This window comes from Typopeltis vanoorti, chromosome 12 (assembly GCF_054136105.1).
Source record: "Typopeltis vanoorti isolate ZY-2024b chromosome 12, IOZ_Tvanoo_1.0, whole genome shotgun sequence".
NCBI lineage: Eukaryota > Metazoa > Arthropoda > Arachnida > Uropygi > Thelyphonidae > Typopeltis > Typopeltis vanoorti.
In genome coordinates, this window is record NC_143560.1 from 130033028 (window position 1) to 130058668 (window position 25641).

At 35.8% G+C, this 25641-nt stretch overlaps 1 protein-coding gene across 4 annotated transcripts in view; it reads left to right on the forward strand.

The window, feature by feature from the left end:
* Positions 1–25641, forward strand: part of LOC150101225 (asparagine synthetase domain-containing protein 1) — a 311734-nt gene that overhangs the window by 58185 nt on the left and 227908 nt on the right. The window lies entirely within an intron of this gene.

Sequence of the window (25641 nt, forward strand, 5' to 3'; positions counted from 1 at the left end):
AATTTGCGATAACATAGTCAGTTACTGATTTGTATCCTCTGGTTGACCAAATATATTTATGTATTTCCTTGTGTTTATACACTGAATTCATTATTCTCATATTATTATAAATGACAAAATTGCGCAATCTGCGACCATGTTGATTACATGCATCTTCGCCAAATCTACCTATGTTTATATTGTATTTTTTGTTTCCTATTCTGGCATTTAAATCTCCTCCTAGTATTAAATAGTCAGTTTTGTTTGTTTTATCTATGGCATTCTGTAATTCTTTATAAAATATATTACTGTCTTCTCTTCTGGTGCATATGCACCAATTATTGTTATGTGGCCTCTTAATGTCTTGAGTCTAATTTCTATTAGTCTTTCATTCAAATAGTTGTAACATACAGTATTGTTTTTTAGACATTTATGTACCATAATCATTATACCTGCTTTTGCTCTTTCTTCTTTTTTTACCCCACTGCAGATTTGTATATTGTTGTTTGTTTCTTTTGTACTTTTTTGTTTTTTCTTTGTTTTTGTTACTATACATATCTTTATGTTAGCTTGGTTTATTTGTTTATCAGGTTCCTCTTCTTTGTGTGCAATGCTTCTCACATTCCATGTTGCAATCTTCATTATGTGTTCCAATTTCATTTACTGTTTCCTGAATTGTTCCATCTTTTCCCTGATAGTCCATTCGGCTTTTCTTTGCATGAGACTTTGAAAGTATTTTTGAATTTCTCCAGGGCAGGTAAGTCCAGTGGTAGGGATGCTACCTAATGCCTCTGGACAGGTAGATCTAACAGCATTTACTCTGTTAGGGTGTTTAAGGTTATATCGCCCATCCTCAGTCGCCAGTGCCTCACTTGTACTTTTAGAATAGGATGGACCACAGGGGAAGGTGAGGTTGACATTTGAGTGGGAGAGGCTATATATTGCGCTTCACCACCCCTTCCACCCTTAATGTTTATATATAGTATAACATTTTCAAATAACAGCTTCAGACATGTAAGAGAAAACTAACTAGAATTTATTACTCCTATATTCATGTAGAAGGCAGAATGGCTGCAGCATTTAAATTATGAACCTGCATAATATTGTGTGTCTTGGTTGCAGCTGTATATAAGTAGGAGGGAGCACTGTTAGAGTTCAGAGAAGCAAGCATAGTTGTACAATTTAAAAAAAATAAATAAATAAATAAAAAATTAACAATCACTTGCCAAAAATTGGAAATAGGCATACACTATGTTCGATTCAGATTAGGATGGTGGTGGTGTATGGCTTCACACAATTCATAAAATAGACGTTCAGATTTGAACCTACTGTAGTGCAGCATTTTTGTTTGGTTCCACTGAACCCAAGTGTAGTGTTGATGACATGAGACGCAAGGCCTAAACCTTTTGATTCCAGAAATCTTATATAATCTTATGCTCATCGATTTAATTGTAACAGAACGGTCAGTCTGTTCAAAGTAAGAAAGATGACAGAAAAGGGTATTTGATAATCTCCAGGCAAGGATATTATACACATGCAGTATGATCCATTCTTGTGTTCATACTTTAAATGTTGCAGCCAATTCTGCCTTCTCCCTGAATGAGCTCATGACATAATGAGTGAAATATATTACCTTGATGGACTTGCATTTCACTCAGGATTTTTCCATGAGTGCAGGTCACAAAGATGCCTCCAACGATTTTGATCCCAGAATAACTCAGCGTGCAATAGAATGTAGGATTTATAATATCAGCAAAATGAAACATGTTAGAAACACAGAACTAAGAAAGAGATGGCATAAAAGATGTGGTAACTGCAGTATATGAAAGCAAGATGAGATGGGCAGGTCACATAGCCAGACTCAGGGATAACAGATGAACCTATAGAATACTCAACTGGCAACCAAGAATAAAGAGAAAACCAGGAAGACCACCTACAAGATGGGAAGATCTACTAGTGAAATCTATGGGTATATCATGGAAGAGGAAGTGAAATATATAGGAATAATAAATTCTAGTTACTTTCCTCTTACATGTGTGAAGCCAGTATTTGAAAATATTACATTGTGTCTAACACACATCTCTATTAAACATCTAGTAGATGTATATATGTCTTGTCTTTTCAGGTATCCTCTCCCTCCAGAAGATTGACTACTATGTGCCTCCACCATGTCTTGTGCTGCGCCTGTCTGCTGCATTCTTTGTATGAGAGATAGGTCCATTCTTCTATATTTTTCATCCACTCCAGTCTTTCTCTCCTTCTCTTTCCCTTAACAGTTCCTTCAAGAAGTGTCCTTTGTGTGCAATTGTGTTTAAGAATATGTCTGAAATAGCTGACTTTTCTCTTTTTAATTTCTTTTATCAGGTTTCTGTTTTCACTTACCATTTCTAGTACCTCTTCATTTGTCTTTTTATCTTTCCATGATATCCTCATAATTCTTCACGGCATCCACATTTCAAAAGCTTCCCATTTTTTCACACTCAAATTGGAAAGTATCCATGTTTCTATTCCATATAGTAATGTGGACTATATGTAACATTTGGAGATTCTTAGTCTTGTTTTCAAATTTAGTTCTCTAGCTGTCAATAGACTTTTCATATTATCGAAGGTTGACCTTGAAATTTCTTCTAATTTCATCTTCTGTCTTTCCATTCTCTATGATCAAGTGTCCAAGATATATATATATATGTTTGCTGCATTTGTTCTAGTTTATTTCCTTTTATATTGATGTATATTTTTGGTATTTCCTTTTCTCTTGGAAATTTCTGTCTTTTTAAAGTTGAAATTTAGGCCATACTATTTGCTGTACTTAAGGCTTTTATCCATAAGAATATTGAGGTCATATTTGTTTTCAGATAGATGGACTGTGTCATCTGCATATCTTAGGTTATTAATATTTCTGCCCCCTACATTGATTCCTTTGAGGTTACTAATTTTATTAAACATTTCTTCTTTGTATAGGTTAAAGAGAATCCAAGACAAGATACAGCTTTGTCTCACACTTTTCTGAACTGGGAATTCTTTGGAGGTCTCTCCATTTATTCTCATACATGCAGCCTGTTCCCAGTAAAGATTAGTTATTAGCCTAATGTCTTTTCCTTCCATGGCTATTTTTGAAAGAATTTCAGTTAATTGCTCATGTTGAACATTGTCAAATGCTTTTTTGTGGTCTATGAAGCCGAGGTACACAACTTTTTGTTTTTCTAAATATCTTTCTATGATGGTTCTGATGTTTAAAATACCTTATTTTGTACCTACATTTTCCTTAAAGCCACTTTATGTATCATTTATTTCTATATTTATTTTTCTTTTCTTCCTTTCTTTCAAGAATAACATAGAGAATGTTTGATACTTTACTGATGAGGCTAATTGTCTTGAACTCTTCACATCTTGTAGCATTTGGCTTTTTTGGGGATTGGAACACAAATTGAGCAGTTAATATCTTTGGATAGAAAACCAGTCTCATATATCGTATTGAATAATTCAGTCTGGCTATGACCTGCCTATCTCAGATTTCAATCCTTCTTCATTTAGAGCCGTTAACCATTCTGCCAAGATATTATCTATTTCTGCATCTTTGTGGCATTTTAGTTTTCTTCTTTTTTTTTTATTATTATGTTGGGCCCATATACAGGAGATTGGTTGGTCAACCTATAGTAAATTAGTACCGTATATGGGTGGTGGCTTGCGAAAGGAGAAACTTGTTTACATTTGATTTGAACACCTGTATGTTGTATTCCTTGGGAAATATGTCTGGGAGAAGACTGTTCCATAGTACTGCAGTAGCAGGGATGAATGAGCAGGAAAAGAAACTTGTTCTGTGGGTTTCAAGGTGTACTGTGAAAGGATGTTGAGCAGCAGCTGTACGTGTTCCAATGGGCTTAGTACAGGGTGCGGGAATTATTGATGCTATTTCAGATGAGCATTTTCCATGGAAATATTTTTAGAATATACAGATTGCAGAGACCAAGCGTCTATATGAAAGTGGAGGGAGTGAGTTGGTGAGGGATGGGTCATTTATTAGTCTAATTGCTCTCCTCTGTATTGAGTCAAGCATTTTGAGAGAGCTGGGTGGATTTGTGACTTGTATAATGTTAAGAGCTGTTTAGAGGTGAAGTAGCAAAAGTGAAAACCTAGTTTTTTAGAAGCTGAGGATGCAATGTTTGTGATGTGTTTATGCCAGGAGAGGCTTGATGTCAAAGTAATTCCGAGAAGAGAAATTTCATCTTGTCCGAGAATTTGAGTGTTATCGAAAACAATGCTGGAGGAAAATGGTTCTTTTTTGTGAGAAATAAGACAGAACTGGGTTTTACTATCATTGAAGTTGACCAAAAGTGATGGCAACCATACTGGCAGTCGTTTATTAGCTGACAGTTTTCAAGATATCATAGCAGTTGAGTGTTGATAGCTTTGAAAGCTCTTTCCAATACTTTGGAAAGAATTGGAGTAAGAGAAATTGGATGATAGTTTGAAGATATAGATTTCCCACCTGTTTTTAGGGATAAGTTGAATGTGGGCTAATTTCCATACCGTAGGGGTAGATACCAGTGGAATACGAGAGTAAAAAGATGATGCAGAATGAAAGTCCATTTTAGAGCACAAACATTTAGGATAATTGGAGGAATGCTATCAGGGCTAGGAGACTTTTTGGTATCCAATTTAAACACATTCTCTTGATCTCTATTTGGCAAAAAGACACACTGGGTATTGGGTGTAGCATGTGTGGGATAGTTGGAGGGCATTTACCAAAATCAGCAGTGCAAGAACTGTTCATGCATGGCAGCCATGTGGACAAGATGCAAGATTCCTGCTTTTAGCTCTCTCTCTCTCTCTCTCTCAAAGTTAGTTTTTGATAGTTTTCTTGCAACTATTCCATTCTTTGTTGTAATTGGTATAGGTGGATGGAGATTTGAATACAAGCCAGTTTTGATATGTTCAATTTCTCTCTTATACAACTTTGTCACACCTGTGGGAGAACCAAGGCTTAGGGGGGGAAAAAGTTAGGTGCTTGGAGAAAGTGTTGTCCAGCGTATATGGGGATGGTGCCTTAACAGGCACCATCCCCATATACTCTGCATATTTTTTATGGGCCTCCAGTGAAAGTTTGGAAGTGCACAACCAGGAAACTAGAGATATTAAGGGGGAAGCAATCATACATGCATCTATCCACCCCTGGGACAAATGACTGTGTAGAAATAGCTGCCCCTAGGATAAATAAGTATGAGTACAGAAATTATTGTGAAGAGCTGGGTGCAGTTTCCCAGGTTTCGAATCTGAATGGGCAAGTAATGACATTATATAAGAGTAGCTGTTGGCACAAGGAGATGTTGAAATGCATAAAGTATCAGAAATAAAGGAGGGGAGTTTTGGGCATTGGTCAGTTAAACAAAATTATCTACAAGACCTCACGAAAAAACAAAGATAAATTAGACTACAATAAAACTATAACCATTCCATACATTAAAGACATCAAATAAAGTAAACAGAATACACAGAAATACAACCTTAAAGCCACCTTTAAACCTCCTGCAAAATTAAAGTGCTTACTCAACTCATCTAAAGACCCGCTCCCTCCACTGGCCCACCCTGGAGTATACTGTATTTATTGCACCTGTAATCTACCTATATAGGGAAAATAGGATGCACAATTCCTATCAGTTAAAAGGAACATAAACGACACATTAAATATAATAACTATGTTGAAACTGGCCTTTCTGATCATACCCTGAACACTTTGCATAGAATTGACTGGAAAAGTACCAGTTGTTTACATCACATCAAAACATGGTCTGAACGTAAATTTAAGGAAGCCAGTTAGATTCTTATCAGCCACCCTAATCTTAACAATAATGATGGTCTAAAAATCCCAAGCATATGAAAGGCACATATTCTATCTACTTAACCTTTCTCCCTAAAAGTTAACTATAAATAGGACCATAGGCAGTCCAGAATCTTAAATTTTATATAATAATTGTTATGTTAAATTAGGACATCATTGTTACTGTAAGAAACACTCTATATGAGAGAATATTTCTCTGATATTATCCTAAATAGAATATAGCCATGATGTAGTTTGTTTAATTAATTAATTTTTTTGTATTTTTACTTATTTATTTAATTTTTTTTTAATCTATTCTCACTAGAGGTCATGCCAGTAGAATAACCGTTGATCAAATCATTGTCTCTTTAGCATACTGTGTGAAATGTAATTCATCTTGTCTCTGTATATATGTGTATACTCCAGATGATTACCTTAATATAAAGGCCAAAATGTCAGGAAATTAAAATAGTTATTATAACACTGTTGTAGCGTCCATAATTTGTCTAAAATGAACACTAAAAGAAATGATACTGCTGTAATTTGCAAAGGCATTTGACAGAATATGGCATGAAAACTGTTACACTAGTTGCATCAAATTTAATGAATATGAGGCTGGTGGCATAAATAAGGAGATGGCAGATAGACAGATATCAGTGGGTGGTGTATAGCATAGTGGAATCAAGGGTGAATGAGGCTGACTAGTGGATGTCCCAGTGCTTTGTTCTTAGGACCACTACTTTTTAATTTGTGCATTAATGATATTGCAGAAGATTTGAAGGAGGATATTCATTTGTTTGCCAATGTAGTTGATAAAATTAATGTAGATATTTAAGAGGATGATTTAAATAAATTGACAGTGTGGACAAAGGACAATGGTTGTCAATTTGGTGTTGTAAAATTTAAGGTAATGCACTTCGGGATAAAATGATTACATACTTCGTATTATATTGATGGTCTTAGTTTACAGGAAATTTATGAGGCTTGGGATTTGGGGGTGATGATGGATAGAGATTTGAATTCAGAGGACATATTACAAGAGTAGAGTTGATAGAATAACAAAGATTACATGGATGCTGAAGAACATATGGACAAGTAAAGATAGCAGGGTTATTATCCCTCTTTATAAGGCTATGATTCAGCTATATGTTGACTACTATGCATAGATTTGGTCATTTGCATTTCTTGGGGATCAGGAGATGGTGGAGAGGATTCAGATACTTGTGACCTGGTCTGTTGAATGTTTCCTATGAGGATAGATTGAGGATGTGTGGGTTGCAGAGTTCAGCTGACAGGCAGAGGAAAGGGGGATATGATAGAAACTTATAAGTTACTATAGGGATTCTATAAGATTGACACAGAAGAAAATTTTCAGTGCATGGGGAGTAGGGAGAAAAGGTAAAACAAGTTGTCTAAGAATGTGAATAATGAGGGTTTGTGGACTAAGTTCTTTAATTGGAGAGTGGTAAATTAATGGACTGGATTGCCAGAGGTGGTTGTGAGCACCCAACAACGAATAGGGTTAATGATGTATGATAAGGATTGTGTTAATGAATAGAGTGGGTCTCCCATGATGAGTCTTTTGACTCCATGGAGTACCCATATAAATAGTAATAGTAAAATGTGATCAAGTTTCTTTTTGCTCATCCAGGTATTAGTGTACAATAGGTTGACCAGCCTCTCATGAATGGGTTCTCCACTAAAAATAAAAATAAAAAAAAGTCATTCCATGTGAAATTATCGAATTAAAAATGAATCCAACAGGTATAATAATAATGATACACACATTTAAGAAGAACAATATTCTGTATTATAACTGCTGTGCTGTAAGACTAACAGAAATTAAACTATAAACATTAAGAGGTCCTATACCAATAATTGGAACATATATACCAGAAGAGGGGAAAGAAGACATTAAAACTTTTTTACAAAGAACTACAAAAAAATTGTAGATAAAACAAAGCAGACTATTTACTACTAGCAGGGGATTTAAATTCCAGAATATGAAATAGGAAATACAAAACAAACATAAGGAAATTTGGTGAAGATATATGTAACCAAAATGTGAAATTTTTCATTTATAATAATAATAATAATGAACTGAATATTTGAACATAAAAAATCCACAAATCAGCCAAAGGATGTAAGGCAGTTATTGACTGCATTATAAGATATTTTAAATTAGCTGAGTTAATCCTAGATGTAAGAACATATCAAGACTTTGAATTAAACTCTAATCATTGTATGGTATTGGCAAAAATTTTATTTAAAACAAAATGGCTAAAAAAATAAATAAAGTGGGAAATAACTATCAACTGAGTTACAAATTTCTTCATTATATGATCTCCATATTAGGGCAACTATATCAGAAATGGACTAATTTAAAAACAGAAAACATACATGAATCAAAAGACAGAAGAAAAAGAGCAATGGGAAAATCTGAAGCAAATCCCGATGAAAGCAACAACAGAAAGCTTAGGAATAAAGTATAAATGGAATAGAAATCGAGGACTATGAAATTAGGACAAAAACAGAAAAGAGAGTTACCAGAAATGGCTAAATTCTAAGATGGTAGAAGCAAAAATAGAGTACAAAAGAAACAAAGCAATTGCAAAACATGACATAAGGAAAAATCATAGAGAGAGAGATGATATGATATGATTTTGTAACAGCTAGAAAAGAATATATGTAAGCAACAAAAAAAATCTATAAAATAATAAAATACATTAATAAAGAAATAAAAGAAAAGGTAAAAATACAAACAATAGATTTAGAAAAATAGAGAACTTATTTTGAAAATCTCTGGACTGATGAAAATAAAGAAGTAATGAGCTAAGAGGAAATATTATGATGTCAGAACTAAAAAATACAATAATTAAGTTTAAAAATAGGAAAACCCCAGGAGAAGATAATATAAACATGGAACTGGTCAAAATGCTAGCAAAAATTTAATGAAAGACTTCTGAAATTCTCTAACGTGGTCTTGATTTCTGATAAACCTTTAAATTCTTGTGTGTGTGGGGGGTAACTGGTTATCCTACTTTATAAAAAAAAAGAAGTAAAGATGACTGCAATAATTATAGAGAAATTAGCTTGCTACATTCATGGTACAAAATATATGCAGGAATATTAAAAGAGAAACTAAACAGTATTGTAGAGGATAAACTACTAGAACAATAGCATGAATTTTGAAAAGGTTGATTTTGCATAGACTCAATTTCCACTCTAAAATTGGTAATGAAAAGAGAGGAAAATTTCAAAAGGAAACACATGTGGTCTTCATTGATTATGAAAAAGTCTTTGATTTTTTTTTTTATTTCATGTGTGAACTACAGAAAATGTAAGAGCATACATATAAATGATTAAAAGCATACATTAAAAGAATAGATTAACAGCACACATTAAAAGATAAAATGCCACTTGCCTAAAATATTGCAAAAACATAAAATGTCAGATTTTAATCTAGTGAATAATATACTTTATAGCTGTTTCATTGCACTGCATTAAATCTTCTCGGGAACATATATTATTAATGTTTATTAAGCAGCATTGCAGAAGATGATCCATAGTTTGTGTTTCATCACATGAGCAGCTGTCATTGTCTGTGTTACCCCCATCTTGGCATATTCTGCTGTGATCTGCCCATTCTGGAACAAAATGTATTCAATATCTTCCATCTTTGCCAATCTAGATATAAGCCAGAAGGAGGAGATTCATCAAGTTCAGAGCCTCTGGAGATTGTTCTTGCCACATTGTTGACCTCGTATCTTTTATGTAATCAAGCAAAGGTTCTACTGAGTGAATAAAACTTTTCCTTGATCTTAGCCTCTTATGTATTGCAACACATCCATGCAAAGGATTCCGTTTATCATTTAGCTGCTGTTTCAGCTGATATCTACTCTGTGTATTCCTTCTGATGTGAGGAGGTGCAATACCAGACAGCGAGTATAGATGGTCAATTTTTGTAGGCTTATGGCAGCCGGTAATGTGCTGACATGTTTCATTAAGAACATTGTGGACTTGTACCCCATCGAGATAATGATAATCCGTGCAGAATATTATTACATGTTTGAGTTTTAGCTGCTGTCTTCTCTATGTGTTGCTTATAATTTAAGGTTCCTATCTAGTGTAACATCTAGGTAAATTGAATTTGGATAATTGATCAATTTCACACCATTCCATTCTATATTCAACTTTCTCCTTGCCTCCCTATTATTGAGATGGAAAGGACACATTTGGGTTTTACTGGGACTGGGTTTTTCAGTTGGTTTTCCTTATAGTAAACTGTAAGGGTTTCTAGTTCTTGTGTGAGCTGCTTCTCAATGTTATCAAAGGATTTTACTTGATACGCTATTGCCTGGTCATCTATATATAAGAAGATTCTTGACTGTGAGTTTATAGGTTGGGCATTAGTATACATGTATTGAAGAGGAGGAGAGAGAGAGAGCACACTTCCCTGAGGTAGACCGTTTTTCTGAATATACCATTTGCTCTTTTTTCTTTGAAAATAAAAGAATCTCCTGCTGAACAGCAGTGACCTAAATACCTCCACTAACCGATAGCTGTTTGTCATACTGTAAATTTTGACTATAAGCTTTCTAAGATTTAGTGTGTCATATGTTGCTGTCAAATCTATAAATACAGCTCCTGTTGCTAACTCCCTTTCAAAGCTATCCTCAATAAACTGTGCTAAGTTTAATACTTGTCCAGTGCATGATCTTCCTAGTCTAAATTCTGCCAGTTCTTTTACCAGCACTTTCTCTATTTCTGAACTTTTTAAGTCTGTTCAAGATTAACCTCTCATACAGCTTCAGTGTTGTGCATTGGAAAGCTATAAGCCTGTAGCTGGTTTACCTAGTATTTTAGCAAATTTCCAACAAAAGTTGAAAAATTCTAACAATCACTCTGTTGCCTTTTCTCCCAGATTCCTTAGTATCTTGTTTCTGATATCATCTATACCAGCAGCCTTTCCCAGTTTTAAGGTTTTTAGATTATTTTCTGAATCCCTAGCTTTTTTTAATGTAATCTTTAGGTAGTTTTCCTTCAGTACTCAGTTTACCATTCAGAGATAGCTGAGTTGCAATTTAGTTTGCATTTATATTAACTTCAGTTGCTTCTGTTGTGGGGTCACCAGATAATTTTTTCAGTAAGAGCCAGGCTTTCCTGCTCCTATGTTTCATATCTAAGTTTTTAATTTTTTCTGTCCATTTCAACTTCTTTTTTAGACAGTGTTGCTATAAGTTCTTCTCCTGCATCAATTATTTCTGATTAAAATGGATCTTTATCATATAGGTCACAATATCTTTTATATATTTCTGCATTGTGTTCTGTAAATCTAGAATATAACATCTTCTACAATCTCTTAAATGTGCCTGTAGCAGGCTGTCTAATAGCTTTGATGAACTTTCCATAATTTTCTGGTCTGGGTGAAATGTGGGACAAGTTTATGTCTAATTTTCTTGAGAACTGTTTCCAGTTAGCATTTTTAAAATTAAAATGTTTTCTATTAAGTATCTCCTTAAGTCAGTCTGGTGGGAAAACTTGCAGCATTATTGGTCTATGTTGTGAACTTGGGATTGGTGCCAGTACCTGTTTAGTGCACAGATTAGTTATTTTATTACTAACAAATCCAAGGTCTGGGTTATGTCCTCTTTTTCAAATTCCACTGTTAAATTATAATGGCTGTTTAGGATTGTGTATATGACTCGTTTGATTACTTTCAGTCCACTGTTCAACTAACTCTTCCTTCTGATTTGTTTCACTACTTCTGACTTTTGTTTGGAGACTGTAATATACTTCTTGAACAGGACTCTCACCTAAGTCCTGAACATAGTGCTAATTCTTCTGCATGACATCTAATGTCAAATAATAATAATAATGTTTTCATAATTTGGAGAGTCACAGAAACAACTTTATTTCAATTTCTTACAAAAATTAATTCCTTCCACCAGAAACTACAGTTCACATTAGAGCTTGAAAAGATTTGCCTTTTCAAGATAAACTCATCAAGAAACAAGAGGCGGGACAAATCCAGCTCACAATCTACCGCAAACCAACATACACTGGATGTTGCCTGCACTTCATATCGTCTTACCGTATTGCACAGAAACTTAGCATAATTCATATGCTTAAGAATAGAGTGACCAACATTATCTCAGAAGAAAAAGTTATCCTTGAGGAACTTACTCTTATATCTCAGACCCTGGTAAACAACAGTTACCCAGGAAATATAATCAAAAAGATTCTTCATAGAAACCCTCCACAACAGCATCCTTCTTTCATGCAATATATTGTCCATCATCATTCCTTATGCAGGCCCAGTGTCAACAAAAGCTGCCAAACTCCTTAAGTCCTTCAACGTCAGAGTTGCTCTTAAACCGGTCAAAACAATACGCCAGATTTTAAGATCACTGAAGGACATTAATGCCTTCTTCAGATATGCAGGTGTGTACAACATTCCATGTTCCTGTGGATTAACATAGGGAAAACATCAAGAAGCCTGGAAATTCGAAAAAAAGAACATGTAAGAGACGTGAACAACAACAGAACAGATATTTCAGGATTAGCCCATCACTTTTCGATCACTAACCACACCATCGATTGGGATAAAAGCTCCATGCCCTATATAGAAGAGGATTTTCAATGTAGAAACTTCAAAGAAATTGCTGTTGTACTCTGCTCTGGAGAAAATCTAAACAGAAATCATGGAATGATTCTGAAAGACATCCAGAAATGCCTAATAAGTTTGTTCAGCTTGCCAGAATTTCATTTTGCTAAAAACTATATAATGCACTTAAAAAACAATGACTGATACACCACGTTCCATGCTTATGATGTTTGGTTTAATTTATTTCATAGTGTTACTGTAAAAATTTGATGTAGCTTAAAAATATCAATGCGCTTTACATTGATATTTTAAAAAGATTTTGTACATAGATCAAGTCCCAATGGAACTGTAAATAACCTTGTTTGTTTCTATGTATATTTTGCAAAATATTAATGTAGTTAACCCTGTAGGAAGTAAATGTATTTACTGTTTTAGCAAAAACAAAGGCAATGCTTTCCCAGGGGAACTTTGTATATAGTTATGTGTAAGAGCGCAGGAAAAGTTGTTTACTAGTTTTGTATATAAGAGTTGCTTACTGCGCTAACACCTTTAAAGATAGTATCTAAGAGTGCCGCTAGGTCTAGAGAAGTTTCCACGGTCTCGAAAGGAGAAGCAAAGTATCAAAGAGGTCTGCTGGTTTTAGAGATAAGTTTCCGTGCCCAGCAAAATACGATCAAAAGATTGCACGGAGGAGAACAAAGAGTGGGTGAAACTAAAAGGAAGATGAAAGAGTCATGCCGAATTCTTCGGGGTTTACTACCCTTAATGCAAGGTCGTGAGATCACAAAATAAAAGGAGACTGAGTGGAGCATAAGGGGCTTCCCAGTTCCAGTCGCTGCCAAAGAGGAGCTTCCAGGCCAGAGAGAGAGAGAGAGAGGGATCTCGGTTGAGAGTTGGCGGCAAGTTCAAGCTTCGCTTGGAAGTTTTTCTTTTCGCCGTGGGAGAACAACCTTTTGCTGGAGCTGAATGAGTATCGCAGTCCACAGCCCGCTATTTTCTCAATGAGATATTACTGAAGCCAGCATTCCTGAGGAAGCTCAAGATCTGAGATGAAAGAATTGTCTTAGAACTTTTTGTGCAAGACTTTTGACTGAATGTGTGATACAGAGCCTTTGTAAGTTCCATACTTTTGTACAATTCCTCTTATAGTATGTTATAGAAAGACTTTTAAGAATTTGGTTAATAGCAGTAAGAAGTGTCATTAAGAGAATCGATTGGCATATTGGAAGTTGATATAAAAATTGTAAAGATAACTTAACAGAGAGTTATCTAACCTCTTTGCAAGTAAACTAGAAGTTTAATAAGTTGAATTCTGTAAGCAGAGAGTAAATAAGATTGTGAGTTAAAGAAGTTAATTAGTGTTAAAGTAAAAAGGTTCTAATTTATGCTAAAGATTTTATAAATGGATAGAGAAAGCAATCTCCCTATTGTTTAATTCGTATATAATTTGTAAATAAATGTATTTTAATTATTTATTAAAAGAGTGCTGCCTGATCTTTTATTTTACAACTGGACTGTTCTTAAATAAATCGGACTTGTGAGCGGGAAATAATTTAAGGCAATAAAAACGCAGTTCAGTTACTTACGAACCACGACTGTTAAAGTAAACATTGATAAAGGAAACTTCGCTCGTGAGAGAGAGAGAGAGGGAAATCTTCTGGAAGTTTTAATTAGTCTTATGCCAAGTAAATGATATATTAGTGGTGCAGTCTGACAAATAAATTTCCAGTATTCATAGGCATTCATTTAGTAAATATGGAAAGTGGATAATCATAGTATGCAGTAGAGTAAATTAGAAAGGATAAGAGAGAAAAAGGGCATTAGAGTAAAGCTAAAAAGAATTAGGAATAGAATGAAGATATAGAAGAGTAAAGATAAAGTTATTACATATATAAGAAAAATAACATATATGTTTACAATGGTGTAGAAAGCAGAAGATATTACCTTACTCCATTCTTTTTTACTAGCAAATGTTGAGTTCCATGTACCATTTCATATGTCCTGAAGAAGCCAGACAGAACTGCTGGTGAAACTTGTAGACATTTGTATATATTTTTCAAAAAATCTCTGATCAACTAATAAAGCCAATATAAAGTTCAAGTTTAATATTTAATAAGTGACCAAATACAGCATAGAGAGATATAACAGATGTATATTATATGAAATTATATGAAGTAAGGCAGGATCCAGAATCAGATATCTCAGGTTTGCCACTCCTGTATTCACTAAAGTGAGCCCTTGCCTTAATATCCTATAATGCAATTCACACATTCATTTGGATGTATATAATGCTATGCATTATGGGAAGGGCCACTACCAGTGTGGGTTCTGCCTTTATTGAGGTGTCATCTGTGGGTATCAATTCAAAAGAGATACCAAGTTTGAAGTAATGCAGAAATCACATACTTCCCATATACAAGTAGTCAAAATGCATCACACCTTATTAATAAAATAATCTGTGAAGTCATTAGCCTCTACATACAAGTAGCCCAGTCATGAATATACTTTGCCCACAAGCATTGTTTGCTTACACTTGGATAAAGGATTAAACCAAGAATATAATGCTTGGTATCTTTAATTTATAGTATAACCAAGTGAAAGAACCTTTGAAATTAAACAATAAAGAAAGAGAGATACAGCACAAATAAACATAACACATTAGAAACAATGGATAGAACATTATAAGAATTTATGGTATGACTCAAATTTAATAACAGAAAACAAGAATGAAAAAATTATTACTGATAGAAACCCAATTAGATTAGAAGAACTAAAAGAAGCAATAAAGGTATCAAAAAATAGAAATCAACCAGATTAGATGACATAAATACAGACTTTGGAAATATGTGGAGATTATTTACATCACAGATTCTTAAAATTAATAACTGTTGGAGGAAATGTGAGATTCCATCAGGTTGGTGAAAAGCTAAAGTTATATATACATTTACTATATATATATATATATATATACACTATATGTAGAAAGTATTTTACCTTGGGTATAATAAATGTTAAGAATACCAAGCAATTTTTAAACCTGGTTTTACTCCATTTCCCAAGTAAGCAAACAGACAAATAAGTCAAGTTTGCGCCTGCAAGTGATGCAAGTCTAGCTGATCCTACAGGTAGTGCAAGACCAAGGCAACTCGTGGTAAAGGTGGCATGAGCTCTGATCACTAATCTTTATATTTACCCTTAATGCCAAAACACATCTCCAAGAAGGAGATGCATGATGTTATGTATTAAAGGCAAGAGGCCACTACCCAGACCGGTTTCGACCTTTATTGAGGTCTCATCAGTGGGAGCTAGGCTAGAAATACCAAGAATTAGTAATACAAAGCTTCTACGTTTATATCTCCTCCAGAGATTTTTATTTAATAAGGTTAAAACACCTTATGGCAACTTGTTCTGGTAAAATACTTATGAGCTCTGTATTACTAAATCTTGGTATTTCTAGCCTAGCTCCCACTGATGAGACCTCAATAAAGGTCGAAACCGGTCTGGGTAGTGGCCTCTTGTCTCTAATACATAACATCATGCATATCCTTCTTGGAGATGTGTTTTGGCATTAAGGGTAAATATAAAGATTAGTGATCAGAGCTCATGCCACCTTTACCACGAGTTGCCTTGGTCTTGCACTACCTGTAGGATCAGCTAGACTTGCATCACTTGCGGGCGCAAACTTGACTTATTTGTCTGTTTGCTTACTTGGGAAATGGAGTAAAACCAGGTTTAAAAATTGCTTGGTATTCTTAACATATATATATATATATATATATATATATTAATAAAAATAAATTTAACTGACTAGAACCCGAGAAAGTATAACAAAAACCTTTAATACATCACAACTAGTTTCATCGGTGATCCGACTTCTTCAGGTGAGAAATAAAAAACATAAGATATAAAATCACACGGTAAAAAATGAACTTTCCAGCTTAATAAAAAGCAGAATAGTAACAGTCATATTTGAATAGGTGACCGCATGCTACCGTTGGCATGAGTAGAATGTGTGCGACAGCTAATTTTTGAGCGCCAGTACTGGATACTGCGTTATGGGAATCAGGCAAATTGTAGCTAAGATTATTGTTTAAATGTGAAGGGTCCAGAACTATTTCTTTTGATTCAATAATTCTTCTTTCGAATTCATCCTTGCAAATATATAAATTAGTAGTGCGTTCCCAGTCAACTTGATGTGGCTGTTCTTCAAGGTTAGAGTTTGCCGAGAAAAGGACTTGAAAGGGCGCTCGCTCGTGCTCTATTGTAGGAGATGTCACGTCTATGTTCCTCAAGACGAAGTGAAACAGATTTATCTGTCTGGCCAAAATAAGGTCGACCACAGCCGCATAAAACTTTATAAACACCAGGAAAATGCAGATGGTTGTGTTTTGGTTTTGGTCGACTCAGAAAAGAACAAAGTTTTGGCAGCGTAGTATAGTCGGTCTTTATGTTGAATTTTTTCAAAATCTTAGCTAGTTTTGGGGTAAGAGTGCTGATAAAAGGTAACTGTATATGAGTGATAGGGTTGCAGTCATCTTCTTGTCGAGGATGTTGGCGTGGCCTCAAACGTTTAGTGATGTTACGAGATGAATATCCATTATTTAAGAAGGTGTTAAGCTCTGTTTGAAGGTCTTCTTCTGTGGAAATGAGACATCTTGCTCGATGGGCGAGGGAGGAGATGATGCCCAGTTTCTGAGGTGGGAAGTGATGAGAAGAACCATGCAAATATCTATCAGTGTGGGTGGTTTTTCGAAAAATTGAAAATTTAAGACAGTCAGGAAATCTACTGATCTTGAGATCCAAGAAGGGGAGAATGCCGTTAATCTCTAGTTCTGATGTGAATTTAATGTTTTGATGTTGGTTATTTAAATGGTTTAGGAAGTTTTGCAGTTCCTCTAAACTATGTTCCCAAATAAGGAAGACGTCATCAATGTAACGTAACCATAACTGTACAAACAATCTTCTGAAATCAACTTCTGAACTTCCCAGACATACAAGACTATCTCTCCGCTCTCTCCATCCCCTCATTCCTCGGTTGTACGGCTTGCCTAAGATCCATAAGGTGGACACCCCTTTACGACCTATTGTGGAAGGGATTGACTCACCTACGTACAATCTGTCTAAATATCTTGCAGCTTCTTTAAAACATTTAGTTGACAATTCTTCTTCCTTCATCAAAAACTCTGAAGATTTCATCTCAAAAATAAAAAATTTGAATCTTTTAGACTCGGACAGAATGGTGAGTTTTGACATCGTATCTCTGTTTACGAATGTTCCTACAGATGAAGTTCTGAGTCTTCTTAAGGACAAGGTTTCTAAAAAAGTGTTCGCTCTTCTAACTCACTGCATCAATTCCGGCTATTTCTGCTACGAAGATAAAATATACAAACAAACTAGCGGTTTAGCTATGGGCAGCCCTCTATCTCCAGTCTTAGCTAACTTTTTTCTAGAAGATTTTGAAGAGAAAGCTATTTCCTCAGCTACTTTGAAACCTAAACTGTAGTTACGTTACATTGATGACGTCTTCCTTATTTGGGGACATAGTTTAGAGGGACTGCAAAACTTCCTAAACCATTTAAATAACCAACATCAAAACATTAAATTCACATCAGAACTAGAGATTAACGGCGTTCTCCCCTTCTTGGATCTCAAGATCAGTAGATTTCCTGACTGTCTTAAATTTTCAATTTTTCGAAAAACCACCCACACTGATAGATATTTGCATGGTTCTTCTCATCACTTCCCACCTCAGAAACTGGGCATCATCTCCTCCCTCGCCCATCGAGCAAGATGTCTCATTTCCACAGAAGAAGACCTTCAAACAGAGCTTAACTTCCTAAAAAACACCTTCTTAAATAATGGATATTCATCTCGTAACATCACTAAACGTTTGAGGCCACGCCAACATCCTCGACAAGAAGATGACTGCAACCCTATCACTCATATAGTTGCCTTTTATCAGCACTCTTACCCCAAAACTAGCTAAGATTTTGAAAAAATTCAACATAAAGACCGACTATACTACGCTGCCAAAACTTCGTTCTTTTCTGAGTCGACCAAAACCAAAACACAACCATCTGCATTTTCCTGGTGTTTATAAAGTTTTGTGCGGCTGTGGTCGACCTTATTTTGGCCAGATAGATAAATCTGTTTCACTTCGTCTTGAGGAACATAGACGTGACATCTCCTACAATAGAGCACGAGCGAGCGCCCTTTCAAGTCATTTCCTTTTCTCAGCAAACTCTAACCTTGAAGAACAGCCACATCGAGTTGACTGGGAATACACTACTAATTTATATATTTGCAAGGATGAATTCGAAAGAAGAATTATTGAATCAAAAGAAATAGTTCTGGACCCTTCACATTTAAACAATAATCTTAGCTACAATTTGCCTGATTCCCATAGCGCAGTAATCCAGTACTGGCGCTCAAAAATTAGCTGTCGCACACATTCTACTCATGCCAACGGTAGCACGCGGTCACCTATTCAAATATGACTGTTACTATTCTGCTTTTTATTAAGCTGGAAAGTTCATTTTTTACCGTGTTATTTTATATCTTATGTTTTTTATTTCTCACCTGAAGAAGTCGGATCACCGCTGAAACTAGTTGTGATGTATTAAAGGTTTTTGTTATACTTTCTCGGGTTCTAGTCAGTTAAATTTATTTTTATTAATGTATACATCCCGAGTAAACCCTAATTTCAACAATACATATATATCAGAAAAAAAAAAATCAGCTAACGCCTTTTTATTCCCGTATATACGGGAGTAGGCGAGGCCATTTAGCCCTATCTAACTTTTGGAGACTGAGTGGGCAGTTCAATCTCCACTGGTACCCAATCAGAGACAGATGGCCCAAGGCTATCACTAATTAAGCGGTACGCAGTGAAGAGCGACGGCTCAAATGTGCCGCCATCTCGTGGTCTCTAACCCTAACACAATATATTTTAATGTCTGAAATAATGTGGGTTCTACGGTCGATTTTCTTGAGTTTACAGGACGAAAAACCCGAGTTTCCGGGAGGAAAAACCTGCTTGCCCGTGCCAGAGATCGACTAACTCGGGAACCGGTCGAAAAAAGGCTCAGAAAAATTTCCGCTAGTCGCCGACTAGACTCGAAACCAAGACTTCCTTCGTGCGGCCTAGCACGATGGTGTGCAAATGCCTCATCCACTGAGCTACACAGGCTCATATATATATATATATATATACACACACACACTATATTTACTATATATATACATTTACTATATATAATATATATATATACAGGGGTCGCCGCTAGAGGGCCAGGCGAACGGTTATGTTTTCAGGGAGCTCTCGAAAGCTAAGTACAATTTTGAATAGAAATTAGAATATATGTTAAAAATCATAACGTAATATTGTCTAAATTTGGTAGCTTGTTGTGTCTATGTGATTTTGGTGTAAATTCCGTTAATTAATTTAGTATTTAACGATACGTTTCATAGATTTGAATATGGTGGCAATGCGACGTAAGATAATGGCATCCAAAAATACGACGCCATTGTTCAAAAACTATAATGTGAGAGGATTTGTCCAATGTGATGTGTGTGGAATGTATGTATTCCCGAATGAGGCTGGAGTTTGGATTGAAAGTGATAGTGGTGGGAGAATGTGTAGAAAGTGTATGCAAAGTGAGGAGTCGAAGTATGTGTCAGGTTGTGAGACAGTTATGGTTGAAGAAAGCCAGAATGCGAGTGAAAATAGTGGCTTGATAGGGAATTGCGGTGTACAAGATGGCAATGTGAGCGGTGATCTAAGAAAGAGTGAGAGCAATTATACAGAAAGAGAAAATGGTTTGAATGATAAAAAAAATGAGGAATTATTTGTAGGAAGTGAGATTGCTAGGTTGCGCGTAGTGATACAAAATGCGCAGCGGCAATTAGAGCACTTGCAAAACTCTTTCCAGAGTGATTCGGCGAATGTAAATAAACAGCATGGGAGAGTTTTCGAAATGAAGGAAAGAGTGTTGTATGGTGACTCGTTTTTAAGAGGAGTAATAGATGGGAGTGTAACTAAATCGTACATACCGGGTGCGAAATTTAAGGATGTAAGTGAGAGTATTAGAGTGCAAAAACAGAGGGTGAAAGAATTAATAATTGTGGCGGGTACGAATGAATCGAAAGGTGATAAATTTTTTATGAGAGGACTTGAAAGTATTGTTAAAGGTAGCGAAAGAAAAGAGTGACAGAGTTAGAATGGTGAGTCTGTTACCGCGGTATGATTGAGAAGAATTTAGAAGGAGGGCCATAATCACAAATGACATTATGCGGACGGTGTGGTGTGGAATTCGTGGACGTGTGGAATGAGTTTGATGGGTGAAAGGACTTATGCAAGATGGATGGCCTGCATTTGAATGGACTTGGTGTGCGGAGACTGGAAAAAGTGTTGCTGAATGAAGTGAAAATGGATGTGCAGAACCAGGGAAACTAGAACTACCAAGGAGGGGGGCAGGAGTGGATATCCAGACATCAGTGAGACAGTTGGGTGTAAAAATGTATATAATGTACCTGAGCCAGCACTAAGGAGAAAAAATAGGAATGGGACATTTAGAATAACGCATCAAGATAGGGGTGGGACAAAGGGATCACTGCAATTCATGTATACTAATGCCAGGAGTATTAGGAACAAGAAGGAAGAATTTTTGGCCTTGATTGGCTCTTCCTGGCCACAGGTTATTGGCATTAGTGAAACATGGCTGACGGAAGATGATATAGTTAGTGGGATAGAATGTGTAGGTTATAGTATGTTTAGGAGGGACAGAGAGAATAAAATGGGGGGAGGGGTATTATTGATGATAGCTGATGAACTGCAGCCAAGGAGAATTGAAGTATTGCAGGATAGTGAAAGGAGCTCATTTGAGGCTATTTGGTGTGAGATTGACACTGGCAGAATAAAATATACAGTTGGGTGCTGCTATAGACCAGGTGATGGAATAGATGGTGGAGATGGTATGCTTAAACAAATTGATGAAATGAGTGGAAGGAAGGTAATTATTATGGGGGATTTCAACTATGGTAACATTGATTGGAAGGAGGAGAGGACACATGTGAGGAAGGAAATGGATTTTATTCAATTATTAAGGGATAACTATCTGAAACAGCATGTAATTGAAAATACTAGGGGTGTGAGAGTGCTTGACCTGGTAATTGCATCTCAAAATTTGACTAATGAATATGACCATGTTGCCACCTATTGGTGAGAGTGATCATAAGGTCTTGACCTGGGAGGTAGCTAAAGGTGTGCAATTTGTGATTAAGACAGGGTATATGTGGAATTACCGTGCTGGCAAGTATGACAAGCTTAGGAGATTGCTTGGATCAGTGCCATGGCATGTACAACTGCAAGGGCTGAACGTCGATAGAGCATGGGAAGTGGTCAAAGAGCATTTACAGGAGGTTATGGCTGATTGTATACCTAAGGTCCGAATAGTGAAACAAATAGGGGTTAAATGGATGAATAACACCATTAAGCTTGAGCTGCAAAAAAAAGAAACAACCATGGAGGGAATTTAAAGAAAGGGGTGACCTGCAGGCACACGAACGGTATAAAGTGCAGGCCAGAAGGGTAACGAGTGTGGTAAAAACAGCAAAAGCCGATTATGAAAGGAAACTAGCTATGCAAGCAAAAGAGAATCCCACACAGTTCTTTCAATATGCTGCAAGCAAGGAAAAAACTGTACATGGCAAAATGATTTTAAGGAATGACGATGGTAAAGAGTTCACTGAACCAGTCGATATAGTGGAGTTACTGAGCGCGCACCTTGCAAAAGTATATCATCCAGGTGGTGACGTTGAAAAAATGAAGGAACCATTAGTTTATACGGGAATTGTGATGAATGAAGTGGAGGTGAATAATCTATTACAGAACTTTAATGTGAATACATCTGTGGGATTGGATGGTATACCGGCACGGATCTTGCATGAAGCGGCTAAGGAATTATCAGTGCCCTTGACCATGTTGTTTAATCTGAGTCTCGGGTCTGGCTTAGTCCCGAAGGCATGGAAAGAGGGGAAAATAGTTTCGCTGCATAAAGGAGGATCCAAGACTATGGTTGCAAATTACCGACCGATCAGCATATCAGGAGTCGTTATCAAGGTCTTGGAGAAAGTAGTCAAGGGAAAAATACAGGAATGGATTGATGAAAATGAGATACTGTACAGAGGACAGCATGGCTTTGTGAAGGGTAGATCATGCCTCAGTAACTTGCTCAAGTTTTATAACAAGGTGACTGCTGAACTGGATAAGGGAAATGGGTTTACAGTGATACTGCTGGACCTGGCAAAGGCGTTTGACAGGATACCACATGGAATTCTAATCCGTAAACTACAACATATGGGAATGGATATAGGGTTGGTGAGATGGATAGCTGGGTCGTTGATGGAGAGATATCAAAGAGTAGTTTATTCAGGAGTAGAGTCCAAAAGACAGCCTGTGACTAGTGGTGTGCCACAGGGTTCTGTTCTTGGACCACTGCTGTTTAATCTGTTCATTAACGATATAGGGAAGGGTCTAAGTGGGACAGTTCATTTGTTTGCTGATGATGCAAAGTTGGGTAGGGCGATAGTGAACGCAGAAGATGTCAAAGTCTTGCAAGATGACTTAGATAGATTGGAGTTCTGGACTAAGGAGAATGGATGTCAATTTAATGTCACAAAATGTAAGGTTATGCATTTCGGAGTGAAAAGATTAGCAGCAGTATACCACATTGGTGGAACTGTACTCCAAGAGATTGATGAGGCCAGGGACTTGGGAGTGTTGGTGGATAGGGAGATGAAGTTTAGGGGGCACATTGCGAAAGTAGCTAAATCAGCTCATCAACTCACTTGGTCGTTGAAAAATACCTTGACGAGCAGAGACAAGCAAGTTATTGTACCTCTGTACCGAGCCCTGATAAGACCTCATCTCGACTACTGTGCCCAGATTTGGTCACCTCGGTTCCTTCTTGATGGGGAGGAGGTTGAGAGGATCCAGAGGCGAGTGACTAAGATGATAGCAGGTCTATGGAATGAACCATATGAGAACAGGTTGAAGATTTGTGGGGTGCAGAAACTAGTTGATAGGCGGAAAAGGGGGAAATATGATTGAGACATTCAAATTGCTAAAAGGATTCTATAGGATTAATTCAGAGGATATTTTTGAGATCAGGACTGGTGGTGGGAGAACTAGGGGACACCCATGGAAGCTGGGCAAGAGCGTGGTTAGCAGGGGTGTTAGAGCTGGGTTCTTTACTTTTAGAGTGGTAAATGAGTGGAATAAGCTGCCAGAGTCTGTTGTGGGTGCTATGACAGTGAACGAGTTCAAGGCAAGGTATGATAGATACTGTGAGAATGTTGAACAGTTGTGTGAACATGATGTTTAGGGCCTCCCTCGATGAGTCTAAGGACTCCCTGGAGTAGCCCGTAGTAGTAGTAGTAATAATAATAATTTAAGAAAGGAAACAGCAATGATGGTGGAAATTACAGAAAAATCAGTCTATTAAATAAAGATTACAAAATGTACAGTAAAATCCTGAATAAAAGACTTCGAAATATTGCAAACAGTCTAATTTCAAAAGAACAAAATGGTTTCAAACAAGTAAGATCCTTGTATAGACAGTATTTATATGTTGAAAAAGACAAGGACATTTATTACATTTGGTACAAAGTTTATATAAAGATACAAAAATATAGTTAGGTAATAAATTAACAGAAGACATTGTGTAACACTTTGATTAATTGAAATTAATCAAGGTGCTCAAAAATTTCATAAATTTCAAAATTTTTTGATTTCTTTTGTGAAATTCAAAACAGAAAACAAAAGTCATGATATTTAAGGTTGAGATTATGTTAGATCAAAAATAGTCATAGAAAATAAAACAATAAATGGGACAGTTTAATTATTTGATCTGCCTAATAACATATCTAATTTTCCATGTGTTTCATCAGCCCATTCTCTTTCATTTTAATATACCACTTGTATGTACATCAGGAGTTGGGTTAGATATCATTATTTCCATAGAAATACCAGATATACTGTTCTCTCTCCCCCCCCCCTTATGATTTAATCATTGACTGCTGTGTATCTCAGTATTGTTCCTCCCCCCTAACTATTTGAATTGAGTTTTCTAAAAAGAAAGGATTTGTGAAACACTTTATGGATTTGACACTATCTATTGTGAAATTAAATTGGCCACCTCAGTGTTGAATCTCGAGGCCATATAATTTTCGTAACATGGTATATGTATAACATGGTCTATGTATATAACCTTGAAATCTGACTTAGTGTGTATATCCCGATTTCTACTTGGAGATATAATACCAACTACAATATGTCTTTGATAGATAAAGCGTGTTTCATATTTATTTCATAATGCATTTTGTTAAGAGACTTAAATCCATATAAGAAAATTGGAATGCTAAAATTCATTAGTTGAAATTTTTGTTAGAAGATAGTGTTTAGGGACTGACTGTTCTTGTACTGCTAGTTAATGGAATTGACAATACCTCTGGTAATAAAATATGCCCTTTTTTAATGAATATCTTCTGAAATTTTGCAGTAGTAATCAATTGTGCTGTTGGAATATATTACAGAAAAAGAAAGTTGACAGTACGTTTGCAGAAGAAAAGTAAATGCAAAACAAACATGAATAATTGTAAAAATTTACACAGCTTTGGTTTTAAGTTTCATTTTTTATTTCATGTAATTCCTCTAACCCAGTGCCTCCCAAACTTATGGATGTAAAGTTCCCCTTGGAAAAATTAAAATATTTCACAGCCCCCATCGAAAAAAAAATCATAATACAGACATATATTATTATAATATAATATTTATTGTATTTATATTCAATTCAATACATACACAGCAAAAATCAAATGCAAATACATTTTTAGCATCTTACATAAACATTTGACACGGCACACACTTAGCCTTAAAACATTTTAAATTTGTTTTCATTATTTCACCCCCTCCTCTCAACAAAACTAACGGCCCCCAAGGGGGCAGCCACCCACAGTTTGGGAAGCACTGCTCTAACCTGTCTCCTAAAAATTAAATGATCTTCTTCATTAAGAGATGAAATGTTTGCAAGAACATTACTAGATTCTTTAAATTATTATTCATACAAATTTTTTACTGTGCAGTATTTTATTTTATTTTTTTTTTCTTCATGCAGTGCACTATAACTGGCAAAAAGTAACCTGTCCATTTTTACAAAAATGGTTATGCTGTTTTTAT